The sequence below is a fragment of the Crocodylus porosus genome, unplaced genomic scaffold (genome assembly GCF_001723895.1).
Source record: "Crocodylus porosus isolate Cpor-Errol unplaced genomic scaffold, CroPor_comp1, whole genome shotgun sequence".
NCBI lineage: Eukaryota > Metazoa > Chordata > Crocodylia > Crocodylidae > Crocodylus > Crocodylus porosus.
This window is the reverse complement of record NW_017728943.1, coordinates 118,191,550-118,202,718: the sequence shown is the minus strand read 5'-3', so window position 1 is coordinate 118,202,718 and position 11,169 is coordinate 118,191,550. Positions and strand designations below refer to the sequence as shown.

The 11,169-nt window shown below is 44.0% G+C and overlaps 1 protein-coding gene across 1 annotated transcript in view; it reads right to left on the bottom strand.

Moving 5' to 3' along the window:
- Positions 1–7,037, bottom strand: part of SYNE1 (spectrin repeat containing nuclear envelope protein 1) — a 514,523-nt gene extending 507,486 nt beyond the window's left edge. Inside the window, exon 1 of the mRNA XM_019550064.1 lies at positions 6,974–7,037. The gene's annotated coding sequence lies outside the window, so the exon portion shown is untranslated. The remainder of the gene's footprint in view (positions 1–6,973) is intronic.
- Positions 7,038–11,169: the final 4,132 nt, after the last annotated feature.

Sequence of the window (11,169 nt, the reverse complement as noted above, 5' to 3'; positions counted from 1 at the left end):
TAAAAAAAAGCCCCATCTCGCCAGGTGCTGACAGGCAGGGGGGCGATCCCTGCTTCCCCCCACTGCCCCATGCTGCATGGGGGGCTCTGCCACGAATCAGATTTGGCTGAATCAATTCGGGACAGTAATTCAAATCACTGAATCAAATCACTGTTCCCCAAATCAGCCGAATATGAACCCAAAGTGAATACTAGCCACTTTGCACAGGCCTGTTAAACATGTTTTCTTTTTTAAAACCAGCCCTTGCTTATTTTTTTGTGTACAATGATGCACTAATTCACATAACTATTTAAAAGAAGAGTATCATAGACCCCTACCCCTTCAAATTGCCAATAATTAGTACTCCAATAAAATGCTACTAATGCCTTCTAATACCTATATCATACATATCACATCACATCACTAGCACTTCTAAAAATGTGAAGGATATATTATATTAGTTATAATTATCCTTCTCAAACATAATGATTTAAAACATAATTCATTAATATTAGTAAAATGTATGAAAGGTACTACAAAAATACAAAGCATTAGTTTATTATATTTTGTATTTATATATATAATTAATTGTTGTTATTAGCTTGAAAAATGCAAGCTAAAAACCATAAAATGATCTCAAACAATATTATATGTAGTATATTTGCACTGTAAATTGTAATAATTATTCATTATAAATCCATTTGATAGTGTATTATAAACCCAAATTATTAAAGCCTGCACCTGCAACTATAACAATATTTATACCAGCTACCCACAGCTTTATATTTGAGTCAAGAAGAAAGTTTAAATTCAAAATAACATGTCTCAAGCTGGGACACCCTTAGGTTTTTAGCCATCTAAATAAACAAGAGTTCCTATCAGCATATATCTTAATTGCAAATCTATACTAGTTTGCTTATGCACCACGGAATGCAATAAGTCTGTGTATTCTGTGTTTTCCCAAAACATGCTGACAGCCAGCCATGTGCTGCATAAGATCATGGAAAAATATCACTCTGGCTCTGAAAGGTGTTTGGATAGCATAGTCCCCAAATCCCAGTGCTGTCATTCTGTACTTCCTTTTTTCTATCACATGAATTGCTTTTGGAAGTAGAAGATGAAAGAAAGGTAGATTATGACCTTTGAAAAAGAACATACCACCAAGACACTTAAACAGGAACACTAGTTTTTGAGATATTGTAAATACTTCTACAATCCCAGCATGAATACTGAACTGTATTTACCCTGTAAATTGGTTAAATTGTCAGCTTCTTCTAAATGCTCTCTCTGAAGCTTTACTTGTTTGTATTTTTTTTATAATTTTGATTCATTCATATATTAATACAAAATTCTTAGGGTTTGTAATCAAAACATGATTTGGTAGGTTCATAATAGAGGAAGGCTGGACATTTGACCCTTTAACTTGTAGCGCATGCAGTTTGCAAGTATTCTTGGCCTTATTCTGAACAATATAAAGAAGATGTATAAATCTCCAATTCTTCAAGTGCCTAACGGCATGGTTGAATGCAAGCATATGAACATTCCCACTAACTTCACTAGAACTATCTACTTATTTCTGGTATATATACATAGCCATTTGCATAGATAAAAGCCAAAAATGTGTTTGGTTTTATATTTTCTGAGCTGTGAAAAATAAAAGAATACTCATACGACTTTAACTGTTATGGTAATTATTCTATCTGGACAGAAAAATATTAAAATTCTTGATCTATCCTGCAACAAGTTTCCCAGGAGAAAAGAGTAATTATAGTGCCTGTCCCTAAGATTAGGGAAAAGGAGGACACAGGGAATTACAGAACAGCCAGTCAAACTTTAAGACTTGGAGTGGTGCTGGTACATATCAAATAATTGAACCAAAAACACTTAAGGATAACCAGTCAGCAGCAGTCCACATGGATTAGCCAAGAACAAGTAATGCCTAATCAACCTGATTTCCTTCTGTGACAAAGTGCTGGGTGTTGTGGAATGAGTGTGACATACCACATCTTTAGTTAGGTTTTCTACACTGCTTCCCAGGACATTTATATGAGTAAACTAAGGAAACACAGTCTAGATCAGTGGTCTCCAACCTTTTTAAGTAGGAGATCACCTTTGGCATTTAAAAGCAACCAAAAATCTACCATGCACCGCCAACATGCCCCTGTCCCCACCTCCCCCCGACCTGCCCAGCATGGAAAGTCTGTGGGGAGGGAAGGTGGGGCAGATCGAGGCAGAGGGAGAAAAAATAATTTGGGGGCGCGCCTCCCCAGCAGGTAAGTCCCACCCAGCTGGGGCCCCACTCAACTTACCCCTTCTCCTGCCTCTGCACCACTGTCCCTCACTGCGGGGGCCTCGATCTAGCCCCCACTCTTTCCCTCCCCCATGAACTGACCTACCGGGCTGAGGCATGTGTGTGCATGTACGCAGGCACTCAGCTCCCCACCCCAGCCTCGGATCGACTCAAAGAGGCTCGGAGATCTACCGAAGAGGCCTCAAGATCTACCAGTAGATTGAGATCCACTAGTTGGTGGCCACTGGTCTAGATGAAACTACTAAAAGGTAGGCAAGAAACTGGTTGATTAATCAGACTCAAAGAGTGGTTATCAATGGCTCAATCTAGCTAGAAGAAAGTGTTAAAAGAGGCCCTCAGGAGTGTGCCTTGGGCTCAGAACTGTTCAGTATTTTCATTAATGAACTGAAGGATGAAATCAAATCCATACTTAGTAACTTATCTAGTGCTATCAAGTTGGGTTGGGTAACAGATACTTTGGAGGACAAGGATTAGGATAACCTTCAAAATGACCTTAATAAATTGACAAAATGATCCGGAATACATTGGATGAAATTTAACAAGTGTTAAGTATCATACTTAAAACAGAGCGATGTGACAAACACAAAATGAGGAACAGCTGGCTAAACTGCAGTACAACAGAAAAGGACCTGAGAATTAGAGCTGACTGCATGCTAAATGTGAGTCAAGTGTAATAATGTTGCAAAAATATATATTCATGGGTGCTGTATGCAAGTCATTAGCAAGTGATTCTTCTGCTCGATCCAGCACTAGCGAGGCCTTACCTGTCTGGATTGGGGCACTACACCTTAGAGTTTAAAATATGAGCAAATTGGAAAGAGTTCAGAGAACAAAAATAAATAAATAAATAAATAGACATGAAAAAATATGACCTATAAAGAAAGGTTGAAGGAATTTTGGATTATATAGTCTAGAAAAAATAAGAGTTTTATAAAGAGGGTGGTATTTGATTGCTTTCTACATTCACAAAAGACAACAGTTTTAAAAATGTAACTAGAGAGGTTTTGGATATAGGTTAGGCAGAAGTTTCTAAATATGAAGGTGGTTAAGCACTGAAACGGATTATTTAAGGAAGTTGTGGCACCTCTGCCACTGGAAGATTTTAACGGTAGGTTAGACAAATATTGGATAGCTTTGAGAAGAGTCTGCCTTGAGTAGCTGTTGGACTAGATATGGGCTACTGGACTAGATCAGGACCTGCAATGGCAAGGTGGCAGCTTGTCAGTGCAGCTGATGAAACTTCTGAGTTGGCATAGCTCCAGAACCCAAGGGTATAAATGCTGCCACTGCTTACCCCACTCCTTTGTCCCCTAGCACTGTTTTAAATCACCGGTGGTGACCAAAGACCCCAAATTCAGTGGCAGGCCCAAGGTGGGAGAAGAGGGGGGAACGAAGGGGAGGACAGCAAGCATCACTGGCATTCTCACCCCTGAGTCCCAGGGCTGTGGCAAGAGTGACTGTGCGGCTGCAACAAGAGCCCTAGGCTATCACTTGGAGAGCCCTGGACTGGATCAGGAGTTGGCAATACTTTTGTAGGAGGGAGCTGTTTTAACAGGACTTAGCTCTGATTGCAGGCCACTTTTAACCTGGCCCATGCTACCACAGTGGCTGGGACTGGGGCCAAGGCCAAGGCCAAGGCTGGAGCCGCAGCTAGAAGCAGGTCCAGAGCCACAATTACCTCTTCTGCTCTATCCAACCCCCACCACAGTGCTACTGCTGTTGCTGCTTCACCCCACTGCCTGGAAGAAGCCCCAAATACCAAAATACTGCAGAAACCCTCCGGCTCTGTGGGCCAAATCCTGCCTACAGACCACAAGTTGCCAACTCCTGGACTTGACAGACTCTTGAGGTCCCATCTAGCTTTTTTTTCTCTATATAAATTTGAGTACATGTGTCTTTGTTTCTGGGTAGCTTTAATAACCCAGATGTAGGTTCTAGGATTTCTATGGTTACTTAAGGCCCAAAGGAAGAAGAGGGTTAAGTTTGTAAGAGAAAAAAAATAGGAAGAAGCTAGAATAGAAAAAAATGGAGAGTCACAGAAAGGGAAGGATCAATAGGGAAGAGATAAGTAGAGGAAAATGGAGGAAACTGAAAGACAGAAAGAGAGATTGAGAGGATCATGGTGTTCATGCATATCATGGTATCAGAAGGACAGGGCAAAACAAATAACCAGTCAATGATGTGCTGGAGTTCTAGGGTATCTTCCAGAATCATGTAGTGGTTTGGCTGTTGTGTAGGCTGTGAGGTTAGGAGTGAAATAAAGAACAAGTTCAACAGGCTCAGAAAGTATCCTACTATTGATGTTGTGACTGCCCAGGGGAACCAGGCCCATCAAAACTGCTCTCAGAAGGGTAGATCAGGGAGCAATGAAAAATAGAAATAACAACTGCATGTAGTTTCTTGACAAAAGGGTAATTAACTGAGATTACTAACTGTGAGGGGGAAAGGCAGCTAAAACAAGGTTCCTTCCTATAATAAGTAACTGAAGGATGCATCATTATAGCATGCATCTGAACTATAAATGTGTATATTTTCATTCCTCCTATACAGAAATTATGTATAATTCATAGAATCATAGAAAATGAGAGTTGTCCAATTTGTCCACATCTTTTCTATAGTGGGGAGCCCAAAACTGAACCCAGTATTCCAGATGTGGCCTCACCCACCGGTGCTGAATAGAGAGGAAGAAACACTTCCCTTGATCTGCTGGCAACACATTTACCAATGCAGCCCATGCTGTTAGCCTTCTTGGCAAAAAAGCCACACTGCTGGCTCATATTCAGTTTATTATCCACTGTAACCTCCAGGTCTTTCTCTGCAGAGCTGCTGCCCAGCCAGTCAGCCCCCAGCCTGTACTGGTACATGGGATTGTTCCATCCTAAATGCAGGACTTTGCACTTGTCCTTGCTACCTCATGAGATTACCGCAATCATTTTTAGTTCAGCATTTGAGGCGAGGACCCCCTTTATTGTGTATTTGTATTGTACCTATCACCATGAAATCCTGGACTATTACTGCATCTTCTAGTTGCTACTGTAATAATTTAAATAATTATGAATCGATGGCAATACAAATTCTGCTCCTTGCCCCCCACATGCCAACATGTCTCAAAGGAAAAATATAGGGGCATTCTAGATATTGCTGTCTTTGACACTAGTGGTTAGCTAGTGTAAGTAGAAACATTGCCCATGAAATTTATAGTCTCTACCAATTTACACTACCAAGGGAGCTGGTCCTAGTGGATGAAGATTCCTTTAATAATTCTCATATTTAAACAAACTAAAATAAATAATCCACTCAGAGTTATATTCATTATAATGAGACTCTTGTGTAGAGACTATTTAAATTCTTAATAGTCTGCATCACTGCTGCCACTTATTCCATTTTAACACAAATCACACATGACTTTGGGCACTTCAGTGATTAATGTCCACCGGCAGGTATGTCATAATCAACAGTACTTAATGCAATTGCTGCCAATTACTTGATGTCAGAAGAAGATGTTTTTAATTCAGTTTACAAATAAAAAGAAACCGAGAAAACTTCACATTCAGCAGCATCTGTAACAATTCTAACTGGATCACTGCATCTTACAGACATCGCCCTTTTAGTTTTGGCTAGCTACTGCTTTTCAGCTGAAACGTATTACTAAATGCCTCCTGTGCTTTGTTAAGTAATGTTTGAAATACGCCACAAGATAATGGCTGGTTGCTTTAAGAAAAAGAAACTGAATAGCTCCAGGGATTACAATACAGTACCTCATCAAACATTTGGGCATGGAAGTTATCACTTCGGGTCCGGTACAAGAGTCATTCTACGAAAGTATTTGTCGGATTTATAATTAAGTCAACATGGCATCTAGACCTGCCATCCAGCCAAGTCACGTTAGTGGAGCTTGGCAGTAGCTGGCCACCTAGACCGGCGGTTTTACGTTAGAAAAGGAGACTTTGCTTTGTGAAACCGATGCCCTGAGGATGGCAAGAAACTGATCATCATCATGACTGCAGCAGAAAAACATGTCCCTGAGTTGCTGTCAAACAGTCTCAGCATTCATTCCCAGGGTGCTGGCTGGCACAAGAAACAACCTAGAGCCACTTCCTCCCTCAGCATCCCACAGGACCCAGCTGGGGGCCCTTTCCTCAGAGGGACAAGCACCCCAGGAGCCCCACGCACCGCAACGAGTACAGACAAGGGTCTTTGGGCCAACATCAAACCTTTTATCGCACTGACCACTTCAATAAACCTGGAGCTGAGCACTTTGAGCCAGGTGTGGGGTAAGAGACGGGGATGCGGGCAGTCCAAGCAAGCGCGGCTGGTCCACCTAATGCTTTGACCACGAAGCCCCTCTGCCACCTCTGCCGGCTGAGCCCCAAAACCTGTTCCAGCGGAGCCGGAACTCCCCCTCAGCCAGCCGCTCCGGGGTCCCTGCCCACAGCCCCAGTGCTTGCCCTTGAGGCATCCTCCCGGGGACTCCCGGCCGCCCTGGACGCCCCCGCGAGCCCCGCTCGGCAGGGCCTCACGCCCAAGGGCAAGCCCCTAATTTCAGTCTCTGCGGGGGGGAATCAGGCCCCCTTTTATTTTATAGGAGAGGGGGCACGAGGTCTCCGAGGGGCCTGCAAAGGCCACTGCCCGCCCCGGCAGGGAGGTGCCCGCGCCCCGCGCCGCTCGCCCGCCGGCCCCTACCTCCGCTCCGGCTCCCTGGTTACCGCCACCAACAATGTCCTCCCGCCCGGCCCGGCCCGGCCCGGCCTCCCTCCCCTGCGCGGCGGTAGGCAGGTGCAGGCGGCCTGGGTGCAGCCGGCCCGGGGGCTGGGCGCGGAGCGGGCTTCCCCGGCCGCCCACGCAGCCAGAGCTGCCACACGCGCCCGGCCCCTTGCGGTGTTTCCCCGGCAGCGGCTGCGCTGTCATCGGCCGGCCCCGCGCGCCCGCCCCGCGCCGCGCCGGGGGGGTCCGGAGCGGGGAGGAGGAGGAGCCGCGCACACGCCCGCGCACACACCGTCCTGCTCCCCATCGCACACGCGTGTGCCTTTCCCCCACACGCCATCCCCGTCACACACCTCCCCTCAAGTACATACACACACATACGTACACATCCCTATCCCCATCGCACACACATGGTCCCTCCCACACACGCACCCCATCGCTATCCCCATCACACATGCCTGTTCCTTCCCCCCATACACCCCATCCCCATCACACACACACCCATCGCCATCCCCATCACACACGTGTTCCTTCTCCCCCACACACCCCACCCCATCACACACCTTCCTTCAAGCACATACACACACATACACAGCCCAATCCCTATTACACATGTTCCTTCTCACACATACATGCACACACACACACCCATCCCTATCCCCATCACACGCACATGTTCCTTCCTTCCCACACACACACACACATCCCTATCCCCATCACACACACATAGTCCTTCCCACACTCGCATGTTCTTTCAAGCACATATGCACACACATACACCCCCCACATCCCTACCCCATCACACACAGATGTTCCTTCCTTCCCACACACTCACACACTCACACACACCACATCCCTATCCCCATCACACACACACATTCCTTCCCACACACACACCTCATCCCCATCACACATATTCTTTCAAGTGCTCACACCACACACACACACAAGGGAAGGGGATGAGCAGCTCATCTGAACACAGACCCCCCTTTTCCCAGCACGGGCTGGCCCCAAACCAGACAGGCAATCCCCCAGCTCCTTACCTCTGGTTTGGTTCTGCTGTAAGGTTCAAATCTGCCCTGCCTTCTGCCTGACTGCAGGCTACCCCTACCCCTGCCAGGTCCACCATGCCGTACCCCGGATGGGCCAAGCCATCTGATTCACCAGTTAAACTATCAAGCGTCTGGCTGGGTATAATTGCCCAGTCATTTCTATGCTGCCCTGTACTTGCAGCTGTGCAACTGCACCTGCAATATGAAAAGCAAGCTTCAGGCCCTGCTAAAAATAAGAGCAAGCATTGCACAGAAATGCTCCAGAGCACTTCCTCACACAATACTTGGCTGCATTTTATAGAGACCTTGTGGTGGATTTCTAAGTGTTTTACAAATATTGATGAGTTCAGCATCCCCATTTGAAGGGCAGAGAGATGTGACTTACATAATATGACCACAAGGTTCCTCCATTAGTATTACTGCACTGTTATGTGCTATTATTGCAGAATGTTGTTCTAGCTGTTTGCAAGGGATTGCAGAGGTCCTTTTCCTTTGTTTGTTCATTTGTCTGGATTGTTTTTCTCTTTTAGTGGGTTTTTATGCTGTTCTGCTTAAATGCTTCTTCATGTGAAAGGCAGGAGGATATTTTTCTTATTAGGTGCATTTGGTCACCTCTGTTCTGTTTTACTGAAGGAAAAGGAGGAGTATGCAGCTGAAAAATCTCCCTCTTCACCTTTCTCAAAAGCTCTAGCATACAGTTTCTCAGAGCAGCACTTAAAGATCCTTTCCAGGGTGCTATAAGGTGCCACACAATGTTGGCACCATTAGGTGTACAAACATGATTCACATCGTAAACTCCCAGTTTTCAAATAGGAATCCAATTGTGTTAAAAACATTCTTACCTGTTGTGGTCTTTCTGAGTACTTTGCAACTGAAGAATTGCTCTGTTAGTCTTCTGTAGTCAAAATAAAAGAGTGAAAACTAAGAACTGGGATTTTCCAAGGGTTGTCTTGCTGTTCCCTGGAGCAACACTGCATGATTAGAGCAATGTGGGATTGTGGGTGATTTGGCCAGCTAGAGAAAGTTTAAAAAAAAAAAATTATCAGTCACATGTACGCATATGATCTGCTGGGGAGGAATCAACATTTTTTTATAAAGAGGGAAAAATAATCTCAATTATGTTTACACAATGCTATGTTCTGAATTAGCGGTTATGACCCAGGAAAAGACCTTGGAGTCATTTTAGATAGTTCCCTAAAATCGTCAGCATAATGTACAGCAGTGACAATGAAAGCAAATAAAATGTTGGACATCATTTAGAAGGAAACTGAAAAAAAATGTAAAAAACATCATCATGCCATATGCCATCCATGGTGTGCCTACATCTTGAATATTGTCTGCAGTGCTGGTCTCCACATCTCCAAAAGCACGTATTAGAATAAGAAAAGGTACAGAAGAATGAAACCAAAATGACCAGGAGTCTGGAGCAATTGTTATGCTAGGATAGACTAAAAAAGACTAAGACTAAGACTCTACAATTTGAAAAGGGAAAGGCTGAGGGTGTGGGGCAGGGTAGGGGGTTGCCTATAAAATCATGAAGTGTGGAGAAAGTAGGGCAAAAATGGAGCAGTTATGCACCAAGACCAAGAATACTAGGACTAGAGATCACACACTGAAATTAGCTGGTTTAAAACTAACAAGAGAAAATGGTTTTTAAGCAGTGTGCACTTATCTTGTGGAACTCTTTGCAATAGGAGGTTGTAGAGGCAGACTGTGCAGCCAGGTTCAAAAAGGTATTAGAAAAAATCATGGACAATGGCTTTATTGATAGCTATTAAACCAAACAATTGAAGATGTTTCACCTGGCATCTCTGAACCAGTAATGGAGGGTGCCAGGGAGGGTAATGAATAGAATAGATCATTCTGGATATGCCCAGTTCAACACTTTCCCTCTAGGGCATCCACTGCTGCCACTGTCTGAGATGGGATACTAGGCTGGATGGATCATTGGTCCAACCCAATATGGCACTTTTTATATTCTTAAAATTAGATTTGGAGAGCAGATGTGCTCCAGCTGCCATTCTAGCATTCACCCCTAATCTTCAGCATGTGCCCAAGTCACAGGGCATACAGCCATGTATGGAGCCATAAAGCTGGAGGCAAGACATTGTATGGTGGAGAGAGACCTCTGAGTGGATGTTTTGTGACCTGCAGCACAGTGTAGCAGCTATCCCCTGTACAGCATTAGTGTCTATGTCTGGGTAGCCACAGTATGGGTCACTTCCACCAGGCCACCAAAATCTCTGTTACTGTGGTGAACATGCCCACAGAAATTTTTCCTTGAAAGTTCTTCTTGCAGTATCTGTATACAAAGGGATCCCTTAATATTTACATTGTTTTCCTTTCTGTCTTTTTTTCTTTTTTACTCAATCTCTGGTAGCAATCTTGCTGCCATACCTTACACCATGCTGGCTGCAGCAGAGAAGATGGCAAGAGGAAGTGGGTGATGACATAGTAACTGAGTTTCCCCTTAAGACATAACATTTTGTGGTAAAGAATCTCCTTATTTGATCTGCCTTCTTCAGAAAAATGTTGAGTTTTTTTCATCTTCCTGATTTCAGCCAGAGGAGTGACAGAAATCTCACAGAAATTCATGGTGTTTGGAAAAGTACATCACTTTTACAGCTTGTTTTCTCACTGCCAAATGACATTTAACAAATAGCATTAAATGTGATTTAGTAGCCCTTCTTTAAAAGTATTTCTTGAACCTTCTTTTCTCATACTGTTCCACTTTTCAGATTTGGGAGAAATAACCAAGCTTATTTGTACCTTTTCTGTTAAAGAAGACTTGATTTGAACACCGCAGTGAAAAGTGCTGCAGTTCTCTACCTGTTCTTGTTTGTCCATTTTTGTGTCAAAAACTGACATTCTGTTTGTCAACAGACTGTTTGCAGAGAGAGTGTCCCAAAGGAAGTGAGATTGTTTCTGCTGAAATATAGTAGGACTGAAAAGGAGATTCACCAACAAGTGCTGGGGTTATGGGCAAGGGGAGTCTATAAATATAGAAGATCTTCAGGTAGTTTTATTGTCTAATGACCCTGTAAAAGAAAATACGGAACAGAGTTGAAGGCCCAGGCGTCTTTCTCATTTCTGCATATTGATTATGGCTTGATAATCTTGTTT